Raw genomic sequence first — 12,894 nt, 5'->3', positions numbered from 1 at the left:
TGTGTTGGTTGTCAATTTGCATTATTAGTTGTCCTTCTTCTTCTTGGTCATCGACAAACTGGTATGAATTTATTGGAGGAGGGGGTAATTGTTGCAGCATTATATATTCTGAAGCAGCAGTAACGTTAGAAGGTTGTTGCTCGTTGTCTACTTCCATTATGGGTTATCCTACTTCATGTTGATAATCAGCAAAAGGTTCTGAATCTATCGCATATGCAAGCGATTGTTTGAATGCTACAGATTCTGAAGGATGTATTTTTTCGATGATGAAATGACAAGAGGGGTTGCTCTGATGGTAAGCAACCCCCACTTCCAATTGAGAGGTTGTGAGTTCGAGTCTCCCCAAGAGCAAGGTGGGAAGTTCTTGGAGGGAAGGATGTCGGAGGTCTATTTGGAAACAGTCTCTCTACCCTAGGGTAGGGGTAAGGTCTGCGTACACACTACCCTCCCCAGACCCCACCAAGTGGGATTATACTGGGTTGTTGTTGTTGTTGTTGTTGTTGTTGAATCAGTTGTAAGCAAATGTATACATGTACTGAGTTCTTCATCTGAAGTTACAAGCATTCCTTTGCTTGTATTTAGTTTGATATCAAATCATACTTTTAGTACATATCTGATTGAATCAATATTTGCAACTTCACTAATTTTCTTCAGGAAAGTATTGAATGGTATGTGCTTATTAAGTAGAATAAGTTTTGTATCATGATCCAAGTATTTGAAATCAGGAGTCCAACTCCCATTGAAAGTTATAACAACGCAAATTGAACTCATCCTGCATATTCATGTTAGTGGCAAGTATTAGGAAAGTGAATAGAAGAATTTTTAGGTTGTTTGTGCTGAAGTTCTTACAAATGAACTAAATCACTTAGGCATCTTCTGCTGAATTTTTTTGGAAAAAGATGTATGACATAAATAATGAATGCTGCACAGAAAAGTTCAGCTTATTAAGTACAGAAGTTTTTAGAAATAAGCTTAATAACTTCAGCATATCAGCTGGAGTTTTTTTGAAAAAGCTGTATGACAGGGATTCATGAATGCAGGGAAAACAACTTCAGCTCATTAGGTGCTGAAGATTTTAGAAATGAACTAAAGAACTTCAGCACATTGGGCTGAAGTTTTAGCAAATGAATTCAACAAACTTGAGCATGTTTCAGCATTAATTGCATAGTATACAGGAGTAACCTACACAATTAAAGTAGTAATTATATTGCGTTGGGGGTATGTGTTAGTGTAATAATTACATTCCTATCACATTCATGCATGCTTTTCGTTAGAAACGTTTAAAATTCCTCTTTGCCTTTTCATATACCATGCATAAGTTTTTTCCCCTATATAAGCACGCTATTCCTTGTAAGTTTATTCACTCAAACACATATATTTTAGAAGACATAATAAAATATAAAAAGGAAAAAATGGATGTTGTCATCAGGCAAATAGTGGAAGAAATCAAGCAAGACATTATAGAGGCTTGTGAGCTGAAACTGGATGAGCTCATACACAAGTACGACAGGGAGCTGGAAGAAATTAACAACAAGCTTGATACGCTTGTGATGTATGCAAGATTTGACAATCTTGCTGATGAAGATGCTCGTCCATTTGGTAGTGACGACGATGATGATGATATGGACGATTAGTTTTTCTTTTTGTTATTTATGTAGTTTAATTTATCTTTTTTTGATGTTTAATGAAATATTCAGTTTTTGTTTTAAGTTTTTTCTGCGTTTTTCTAATATTAATTCTATTCAAAGTCGAAAAATAGCAGAGGAAATGAACTATATAAGTTCAGCAGGAATTAACAAAAACTAATCCGAATATTAAGCATTTTTTGGTATGAAGTTTTTTCAAAAAATCATAATAAAATACACAGTGCTTGATGAAAACTTCAAGCATGAACTAAAAATTCTTTTTAAACTTAGAAAATAACAGAATAATTAACAAAAACTTATCCGAAAATTACATATTGCACGACAAAATATTAAGCATTTTTAGCAGACGAACTAAAAAAACTTCAGCATACAAAAAATTATATGAAAAATGATTTACATATTCCTGAAAACATAAGCATTTTTTGGTATGAAATTTTTCCAAAAAATGATAATAAAATACATAGTGCGGGAGGAAAACTTCAGCTCCATCAGCTGAAATTTTTACAGATTAACTAAAGAACTTTAGCACCTGCGTTGAAGTTTTTTGTGCAATATGAAATTTTAATTTATGTTTTATTTTTTACCCAGTGTAGGAGGAAAACTTCAACTCCTCCTGCTGAAGTTTGTAAATATTAACTAAAAAACTTCAGCACCTATGCCGAAGTTTTTTGTGCAATATGAAATTTTAATTGATATTTTTTTTTACCCAGTGTAATAGAAAAACTTCAGCTCCTCCTGTTGAAGTTTTTAAATATTAACTAAAAAAGTTCGGCATAGTGCCGAAGTTTTTTGCGCATAGGTGTTTTAAATATTCAAACACTCATATAATGTTTTAATATAATTTTTTCTTCGTTGTGTTATTTGCCTGCTCGTTTTGTTGATTTTTTTAGATATGAACTAAATAACTTCAACTTGTTTCAGCATATTTGTCGGATTAGAATGTTAAAATTCATCGTCAAATAGATTTAGAATGCAAATTCAGCATATCAGTGAAGTTCGTCAAACAACTTCAATCAATCAATCAAAAAACATGTAATTCAAAAACTATTTTGAATTCTGAAGATGAATTTGAATACTTACAATGTATTTTGTAATTTTGAATTTGGAATTTGAATATGGTTCAAATCTGATTTGGGAGAGGCTATCTCAGGAGAGACTGGACTGATGGAGGAGATACGAAGAAGATCTGGAATTTGATTCTGGGTATGCTTGATGTATCTTTTATATGTTTTGGAAGGGGTATAATGGTCATATTATTACGAATTTTTTGTTAGTTGCTTACAAAATCAATAATTTTTAAAAATAGAGTATATGTTAAAAGGTGGCATAAAAATAAGTACCGCACCAAATCGCCCATTCTATTTGTATTTTTGGCCTTTTCCCAAGAATCAAAAACCAAAAGAAAACCTCAGTTTCGTCCCAGCCGCCCTCTCAAATACATCAGCATCACTCCCTGCCGCACCCGCAAAATTAATCCATCGCCGGTACCAAATCTCGCTAAGATTTTCGTATCACCTGCAGTTTCGGCGAATATCCGATTTTCTTCTTCGCTTGGGCCTTCGATCACCTGCAATTTCATCCGTTACCGGTACCAAGTCATCACTCACTCTTTATCCTATTTGCAATCTCTCTTTGCTGATATCTATTTTCTTAAAGATTTGAATGGCTGATTCATAGGCATTACTAAGAATTACTATAAAAAAGTTTTAGCAGATTGTGCACTGCACAAGGTTAAGAATATTGTATTTGGCCTCTGTATGACATACTCTGTGCCTCTTTGTAGTAGAAATATTTCTACGATTTGACGAAACATTTTTCTTTTTCAAGTGAGAAAAGATGCTAAGGAGTTCGTGACAGCTTAAAAGATGCTATAGAATATTTCTACTATACAATCTTGGTGGTGGAATGCAGTTGTCCAAGGTAAAGTGGAAGCAAAGAAGGCTGCTTACCTAAGGTTAGTAGGGAGCACTGACGAGGAGGAGAAGAGAGAGAACAGTCAAAAGTATAAGGTAGCTAGGAAGGAGGCGAAGATGGCAGTGACGGAGGCTAAGACGACAGTTTTTGCTCGTCTGTATGAGGAACTAAGGAACAAAGGTGGGGAGAAGAAGTTATTCCGACTCGCTAAGGCGAGAGAGAGGACAACTCGGGATCTGGACCAAGTGAGGTGCATAAAAGATGATGACGGCAAAGTTTTGATGGGAGATGACCAGATTAAGAGGAGGTGGCAGACCTACTTTCATAAACTTCTAAGTGAAGAAGGGGATCAGGATATTATACTTGGGGAATCGAGGAATGCCGACAGTCACCATGAAGTAAGTAATTGTAGGGACATTGAGATCGATGAAGTCATGGAGGTAATGCGTAAGATGAGAAGGGGCAGAGCTACCGGGCCAGACGAAATTCCGGTTGAACTGTGGAGGTGTGTGGGTAGAGCAGACTTGGAATGGCTTACTGCATTGTTTAGTGTTATATTCAAGACTAATAGAATGCCTGAAGAGTGGAGGTGGAGTACAATGGTCCCGTTGTATAAGAACAAAGGTGATGTCCAGAGCTGTAACAACTATAGGGGCATCAAATTACTAAGTCATACCATGCAAGTTTGGGAGAGAGTGGTAGAAATGAGAGTGCGAAGGACGGTGTCTATTTCAGACAACCAGTTCGGGTTCATGCCGGGACGATCTACCACAGAAGCTATCCACCTTATTAGGAGGATGGTGGAACAGTACAGAGATAAGAAGAAGGATCTCTACATGGTGTTTATTGATCTGGAGAAAGCGTACGATAAGGTTTCTAGGAAGGTCTTATGGAGCTTCTTAGAGGATAAAGGGGTCCCGAGTAACTATATTAGGGTGATTAAAGACATGTATGATGGAGCTAAGACTCGGGTTAGGACAGTAGGAGGCGACTCTGAATACTTTCCAGTTATTACGGGGTTGCACCAAGGGTCTGCGCTCAGCCCATTCCTATTTGCCCTGGTGATGGATGCACTGACTCATCATATTCAAGGGGAGGTTCCATGGTGCATGCTATTTGCTGATGACATTATTCTAATTGACGAGACAAGAGGCGGCGTCAACGAGAGGCTAGAGATTTGGAGACATGCTCTTGAGTCTAAAGGTTTCAAGTTGAGTAGGACGAAGACGGAATACCTCGAGTGCAAATTTGGAGTTGAGCCGACGGAAGCGGGAGTTGAAGTGAGGCTTGACTCTCAAGTCATTCCCAAGAGAGGTAGTTTCAAGTACCTTGGATCGGTTATTCAGGGGATCGGGGAGATTGACGAGGATGTTACACACCGTATAAGGGTGGGGTGGATGAAGTGGAGGTTAGCGTCGGGAGTCTTGTGTGACAAGAAAGTGTCACTGTTACTAAAAGGTAAGTTTTATAGAGCAGTGGTTAGGCCTGCCATGTTGTATGGAACTGAATGTTGGCCGGTAAAGAACTCACACATCCAGAAGATGAAAGTAGCAGAGATGAGGATGTTGAGGTGGATGTGCGGGCATACAAGGATGAATAAGATTAGGAATGAAGATATTCGAGAGAAGGTGGGTGTGGCCCCCATGGAGGACAAGATGCGGGAAGTAAGACTCAGATGGTTCGGGCACATTCAGAGGAAGAGCACTGATGCACCAGTGAGTAGGTGTGAGCGACTGGCTGTAGTGGGCACGCGGAGAGGTAGAGGAAGACCTAAGAAGTATTGGGGAGAGGTGATCAGACAGGACATGACGCGGCTTAGGATTACTGAGGACATGACCCTTGATAGGGAATTATGGAGGTCGAACATTAAGGTTGTAGGTTAGGGGAGAGTGTGAATATTTCTACAGCACAATAGAGGGAGACTATCCAGTTAGGAGTTAGACTAGAAATGTCATTGGTCGTCTATTGATGCAGGGCTTTACCTTCTAGTTGTACTATACCAGCCATCTATTTCGTATTTCGTATTTCGTATTCTGTATTTCATATTTCATATCTCTTATATATTGTTGTTATTTTTATTACACATTTTTATGGTACTAATATATCATCTCCTATTGCTTTTTTGAGCCGAGGGTCTCCTGGAAACAGCCTCTCTACCCTTCGGGGTAGGGGTAAGGTCTGCGTACATATTACCTTCCCCAGACCCCACTTGTGGGATTATACTGGGTCGTTGTTGTTGTTGTTGTTGTAGATCTTGGAAAACATACAACAACATACCGAGTGTAATTTCACAAGTCGGATCTGGGGAGAGTAGTGAGTATGCAACCTTACCCCTACCTTGTGCGGGTAAAGAGAAAAATGTATTGACTAAAAAATATTCTGCAGCATTGAGTAGCTTATGGTCATGTTTATTTCGTTGTCAGTCTCAGAGAATACTTCTATGAGTTTGTGATAGATTAGATGTTGCATAGTATCCATTCTTCAGTATTTGCCTGAGGATAACCTATCTAAGTACTTCTTGTTAACAACTGTTTTGACAAGAAAGGAAAGACTAAGAGATAGTATTCCAAAAGCAATGTTTTACTGTCAATGTGTTGTAATAACTTAGAATTTTCTAGGTATTGTAAAAGGTGGATGTCCATTCTTAATATGATAAAGATCAATAAGTTATTTTCTTCTTTGTAGTTGATTAGTCGATTACTGAAAAGGTCATGGCCTTTGGTATTCTGAAAGATCACTAAACTCACTGAAGGGTCATGGCCTTTTGGTATTCTCAAAAGTCACTAACTCCTTGTTTTGTTGAAAAGTTACCCTAACTCTTGAAGAAATGAAGAGCCACTTGACCTTTGAATCCGAGAGAAATAAAGAGTTACTTGACTTTTGGCTCTTAGAGAAATGAATAGCCACCTGGCTCGTGACCTTTCTAAAAGGGCAAGTCACTTGCCTATAAATGAGGATCTGACTCCTCTCCAGTTTTGGTTGTCTCTGTTTCTCAAAGTTCTTGCTGGAATGGATAACACATATTACATATTAATATTGGTTTAGATTTAATTAACTTAAATTGAATCTTAACTATAGTTAAGATATTAAATATTTCCATAATTATTGCAGCAATTTTGGATGATCATTAACTAATATTTTCTTAATAACATAATATTAGCAATTAAGCCATCCAAATGTAAAGAACTTGTTTTCTGCCTTCATTTTTTTTACCACTGAACCAGAATCATTCCTTGCTATATCAATTCACAAAACTAAGCTAATTACAGCTTTTCATAAAAATCAGGGAAGGTGGAAATATGTAAGCAATCAATGACAATGGATTTATCATTTCTTCTATCGTCGCCATATTTTCCATTGTATAAAGTAGTTTTTGATTCCATGCCACATGGTGGATCAATTTCTATTGCTAATCTAGAAATTCATATTAATTTCCTCGGAACTTATTTGCGTCCTTGGCAAAGATTTTAACCAATTTTTGAAAAGTTGAACTTGTTTATATATGAATATAAAAATCTGTCATATTATAAAGAAAATAGTTTTGAATTATATAAGTTTGTTGTTTTTCTGTCTACAGTATTACCTATAGCTAGATTACTTGTTAGTTTAAAATCCTATACATATTAGTTAATGATATTAAGCTGCCATAAATGTGGGATTGCCAAATCTTAGGGAGCAAATATATTGAAATATTTATAATTCTAACTATGGTTAAGACCCAACTTTAATTAAGTAAATCTAAATTATTGCTATTAACATTTGGCATGCGTCACACATCCAAGTAAGAACTTGAGGAAATGGAGCCGACAAGAAATGGAGAGGAGACATATCCTATAAATAGGATCCTTTTATAAAATGAATGAAGCAAGATAGTTTAAGAGCTTTTCTTAATAAAAGTCTTATCTTCCTTTACTAGATAAAAAAAGAGCGTATCTTAATAAAAATCTTGTCTTCCTCTTCTTCTCTTCTCCTACAATCTTCTTAAGTATTCGTCTTTGTCCACCATAGTTGTATCAGAATCATGGAAAACAATGATTCACTCTCTTTTCAATTTCCTTGTCTCACATAAGAAACTTATGAAAAATAGCGTCTACGAAAGAAAGTCATTTTTGGCTTGAAAGATGTGTAGGAGATTGTAGATTGAGGGTATGTAAAACCCGCAATGAGGAAGTTTTGCCTCAAATTGAAAAAGATGCTTTGGCAAAGATGATGAAGAAGGATCAGTAAGTCCTCATACTCATTCACCAATACTTGGATGATCCGATTGAGAAGGTGACAGATGCAACCACCTCAAGGGAAACTTGAGAGGTTTTACAAAATCCTCTCGAAGGAGTTGATAAAGTGGAGAAAGTAAATCTTCAAACTCTACAAGTGGATTTTGAAGCTCCAAAAACAAGTAATCCAAATCCATTTTGGATTATTGTTCAAAAATGAAGGTTGTGAAATAATTAAAAAGGTATGAGGAGAAATAGAAGATGTCAATGTGGTAGAAAAGTTCCTTGGCTTTTTAATTTAACACCTTCGCTCTTTAACATAAATTTGATTATGTGGTATGAGCGATTGAGAAGTCTAAAGACTTACACTTAGACTCATGCAATTAGAGACAAAGCCTCTCAAGTTTGAAAAGGAAATCCAAAATGAAGGGGGACAAAATTATGTTGGACAAAGAGGAATACATAGGAAGATTATAGGAGAGAAGGAAGAAGACATTTACTAGGGGAGAATCTCTTAAACTTTCTTGCTTTATTCATTTAATACAAAAGTTCCTATTTATAGGCAAATGACTTGCTCTTTTAGAAGGGTCAAAAGCCAATTGGCTCTTCATTTCTTCGAGAGTCAAAGGTCAAGCGGCTCTTCATTTCTATAAGAGTCAAAGATCAAGTTGCTCTTCATTTCTTCAAGGGTTAAGTTGACCTCTCAACAAAACAAAGGATCTAGTGACTTTTGATAATACCTAAGGACTATGACCTTTCAGTGATCGACTAACCAACTGCAGAGAGAAAGATAACTTACTAAACCTAACCACTAAAGGTGAACATCCACATTTTCCAACAATTAGAAAGTTTTAAATTATATTTACAACGCAACATAAACTTCATCTTCAAGATAACCATGGTAATAAAGATATCTTGCTCGTTTGTCTTCATGTTGACGATATTATTTTCACGGGCAATAACCTAAGTTTGTTAGAAGTCTTCAAAAAAGTTATGTCCTTTGAGTTCGAGATGATAAACATATGGCTCATGTCATACTACTTGGGCTTAAAAATGAAGCAAATGGAGAAAGAGGTTTTTATTTCTCAAGAAAAATATTCAAAGGAGGTCTTGAAGAAGTTCAATGATTGCAAACCCTTTGAATACACCAATGGAGAATGGAACAAAGTTGTCAAAGTTTGATAATGGAGAAAAAGTAGATTCCACTCTTTTCAAAAGCCTTGTGGGAAACTTAAGATACTTGGCTTGTTGGAGTAATAAGTTTCTTCATGGAAGCTCCCATCTCTGCTCACTTGAGAGTTTCTAGAAGAACTTTTCATTACCTAAAAAGTATGATCGACTCTGGGCTATTTTCTTCTTCTTCTTCTAGTAACTTAACTTTGTAGGATTTTGCGGTAGTGATTTTGTGGGAGATATTGATGATAGAAAAAGCACCATCGTCTTTGTATTTTTTTTGGGTAATTGTGTATTTCTTTGAGCTCAAAGAAACAATCTATTGTTACTCTCTCAACTTGTAAATTTGAATATGTGGCATCAACATCTTGTACATGTCCTGTTAGTCAGCCGAGAAGAAAGTTGAAGGAGCTCAACTTGCCATAAATTTAAGCAGAAAATTTGTATTGACAACAAATCCGTACAACACTTGCCAAGAATCCGGTTATATTATGATCGAAACAAACATATAGGCACAATGTATCACTTTATTAGAGAATGTATTGCCAAAAGTGTATCAGTGGGCACTCCCTTTTTGTTGTAACTTTTGCTATGCATCTTTCTGATGCCATAATAAATTTGCCTTACTTCATAAAAAAAGAGAGAATATATTTGCCAAAAAGAGAAAATCACAACATGAAATATGCGACCAAATCTAAGTTTGGCATTTGGAAAAAGAATGGAAAAATATTATGGGACTTAAATGGTAATGGACAACGCAATGATAATTGTTCAAACTTCCTTGTGTGTTCGCTTGTTAAACTTTCTCCAAATTCCATAACTTGTCCTATATCAGTTAAAAGATGGCATAGGATGACATTTGTCTATAGCTGTCAACATTGGCCATATTTTGAGGTATTTTGGGTTTGATTGTGCTACTGGAATTAAATGGACAACGCGTACCTTAGGAAAAAGATGGGGGACTCACAAGTATAAGGTTAGACATGAGCATTTCTACTTTAATAAAGTAAAGAAGAGGTATTTGCTAATCTTTGTTAATATCTGGATTTTGTTGCATCACTATAAGCAAGGGAAGATTAAGAACCGTTCTTTCTAGGAAATCAACTCACTTTATTCATATCTAATGATATCTAGTATTTACTTATATCATGTTTGATTATTATATGGCATAACGTTTACAAAACACATGAAATTTTATGAAGCTTAAAGTCTCGCATGCTGGTGGTAGTAAGAGGAATGCAAGTAGAGATCGTCAAATGGTGAGTTTCGTTATCGTGGATTATATTTAGGGAATCATTGTATTGTAGCAAATGAAGTGTGTTGCATTTGACACTTGTTAGTTTCATAATATTTTATTAATGATTTTAGCAGCAAAAATTGGGAAAGGCATGTCTGTTGAAGTGAAGATTTTAGCTGCAAGTTAATTATCTTTCTTTAATTTATATTGTAGTGTTGTACAATTATATTGTTCTATTAACTACTTCATTAATCATTGATTAAAGATTGTTACTAACTTCAATGTTTGGAGCTTTTTAATTTTTTCTAATTTATTGATCAGACTTATAGCCCGTTTGGCCAAGTTTCTAAAATCAGCTTATTTTGAGAAGTGTTTTTCTCAAAAGTATTTTTTTAAAAAGTGCTTTTGGTGAGAAGCAGTTTGTGTTTGGCTAATTAATTTGAAAAACACTTTTGAGCAGTAATTAGTGTTTGGCCAAGCTTTTGAAAACTGCTTTTAAGTGTATTTTTCTCAAAAGTGCTTCTCAGAAAAGTGTTTTTGGAGAGAGACTACTTTTTTCCGCTTTTCCAAAACTGCTTCTGCTTCTCAAACACTTTTTTTCCTTCCAAAAGCTTGGCCAAACACTTCAATTTTTTGCCAAAAGTGCTTTTGGCAAAAAAAAAAAAGCACTTTTGGCCCAAAAAAAAGCTTGGCCAAACAGGCTATTACTATCGTTACCCAATGTGCAAAATTTCTAATCACTGTTTCAATTTTAATTGCTGAATACGGATATCAAAAAACCATTAGTGCCAAAAAAAGACTAGTCTATTGTCTAGTTACCAAACTAGATAGTAGATGTATTGACTGTTTAATACATAATGTACTTTCCCTTTCTACTCCCCCAAAAAAATTAGTCTATTGTCTGAAAATGTTACTTCAGAAAAATATACAATCTGGGAGTGAAGGAGACTTAACTAATGCACTCCCTTTATTCTGACAGTAAGCATCAACTAGTGTACGCACTCTTTAGATAGCGAGCTGCAATTTACTAGATGAAAAGTATGCTCTTTCAAATGTTTTGCCACTTTTTAGACCATTAATTTAATGTCTGCAAACCGTTTAATTAATTAGTAATGCTAGTTCCAGAAAGAAATTGATGACTGATGTATGCTTCAATTATGTTATCTTATCTGAAACAAAAGGAAGTCCTTTTTGCTGCATTCAGCCCAGTTGTTTTGGCAAATTGCCATCCATATCAGGGTGAGCTCAATCTCTTTATTGAGGTGTGGATTTTCTTTTTTTTTTTTGGGTGGTGAAAAATGGCTCAAGGAGATAGTTAGCATTTGAAGCAAACATAATTATCTATGAGATGGTAGGCCAAAAGAAGGAAATTATGAGGTGGGTGTAACAAGGATCATAAGATAGGTCACTTTGTTGGTTTGTTGTAGGTATTGTCAATAGTTCGGAGGGATACTTATTCGAAACGTTAAAAAACTGTTTGATTTGATTCTATAAATGATGAAGTATCATGATATTTATATAGTTGCTTGAGTACAAGTCTAGCTTCTTGTTAGGATAATATGCTTGCTGCTTCAATGGTGGTCACATCTCACTGAGGTTAATATAGATTTGTTTACTTCACTGAGATCTAAACTTTAATACCGGAAAGATGTCAACTCTGCCTGTTGTGGTAATGCAAAATTCTATATTTGCTATAGTTATATCAGCCTCCTCGAGTATCATATATACGTTTAAGTATATAGTTTCTCATATTTAAGTTGTCTTTGAGCTTTGAGAGACATGTCTGTTGATATTCATGCATTCATGCATTCATGCCTTATAGCTCAAACTAGCTGGATAACTTCTTGGAGGCATACTTCAACCACAATCTGTTTTCTGGTCTTTTTTGATTTGGTGCGCCAATCTGATGAATCAATTGCTCTGCAGCAAACGATTTTAATGATCTTGCTTTCTAGGATGTTGAAAAAGAATGATAAGTCTTGCATGTATTCGAGTGTTGTAGCCAACAAGCAGGTGTGTTCTTTGATGGCTCGTCATAAAGTACATGTTTTCTTGATTTCTCATTTGGGACTTAGTTTAAGGTCATCACAAACATATATGCAAGATGCACCGTATAACCTGCAACCTGCCGCATAAAACTTGTTTAAACCGGCATAGACCCGCAACCTGCCCCACATCAATTTTTAAAAATATTATTTTAACCTGCCCTACACCCTCCCCACCCCGCATAACTTTAAACCCACCCTGCCCTGCATAGCCTTAAAACCGCACTGCATCCGCACCGCCCTATTTGTCATCCATCTTGGTCGTAATTTAAATTATTGGTTTTATCCAGAAATATTTTTTCCAGTCAACACCGTATGAAATGAACTGGATAGAGGTGCTTTAAAATTTGTCATTTGTTTTTCTGATTGCTTGTGGTCATTGTAAATTTGTAATTACTGCTTCTTTGACTTTTTCACTACTGCATTTCTTTCTCCATACTGTTGTGATTATGCATGCTTGCTTTGAGCCAAGGGTCTATTGGAAACAACATCTCTGCCTGCACAAGGTAGGGGTATGGTTGTGTACTTTCTATCCTCCCAGACCCCGCTTGTGGGATTATACTTGGGTATGTTGTTATAACCACCATGTTTTACTTTGTAGGATAGAATATTAGAGCACCTACCTCAAGGCCAAGAACGTGTTGCTATTTTAGGTGTTTCATCAA

The 12,894-nt window shown here is 35.9% G+C and overlaps 1 long non-coding RNA gene across 1 annotated transcript; it reads left to right on the top strand.

The window, feature by feature from the left end:
* The first annotated feature begins 2,920 nt into the window (after nucleotides 1-2,920).
* LOC107800425 (uncharacterized) lies at nucleotides 2,921-10,504 on the top strand. The gene is made up of 2 exons (XR_012709473.1): nucleotides 2,921-3,234; nucleotides 10,150-10,504. It is a non-coding gene; the product is annotated as an uncharacterized LOC107800425 (long non-coding RNA).
* The last annotated feature ends 2,390 nt before the right edge of the window (nucleotides 10,505-12,894 follow it).

The sequence above is a fragment of the Nicotiana tabacum genome, chromosome 5, assembly GCF_000715075.1.
Source record: "Nicotiana tabacum cultivar K326 chromosome 5, ASM71507v2, whole genome shotgun sequence".
NCBI lineage: Eukaryota > Viridiplantae > Streptophyta > Magnoliopsida > Solanales > Solanaceae > Nicotiana > Nicotiana tabacum.
The sequence above is the reverse complement of the archived record's forward strand: the minus strand, read 5'-3'. Positions and strand labels throughout refer to the sequence as shown.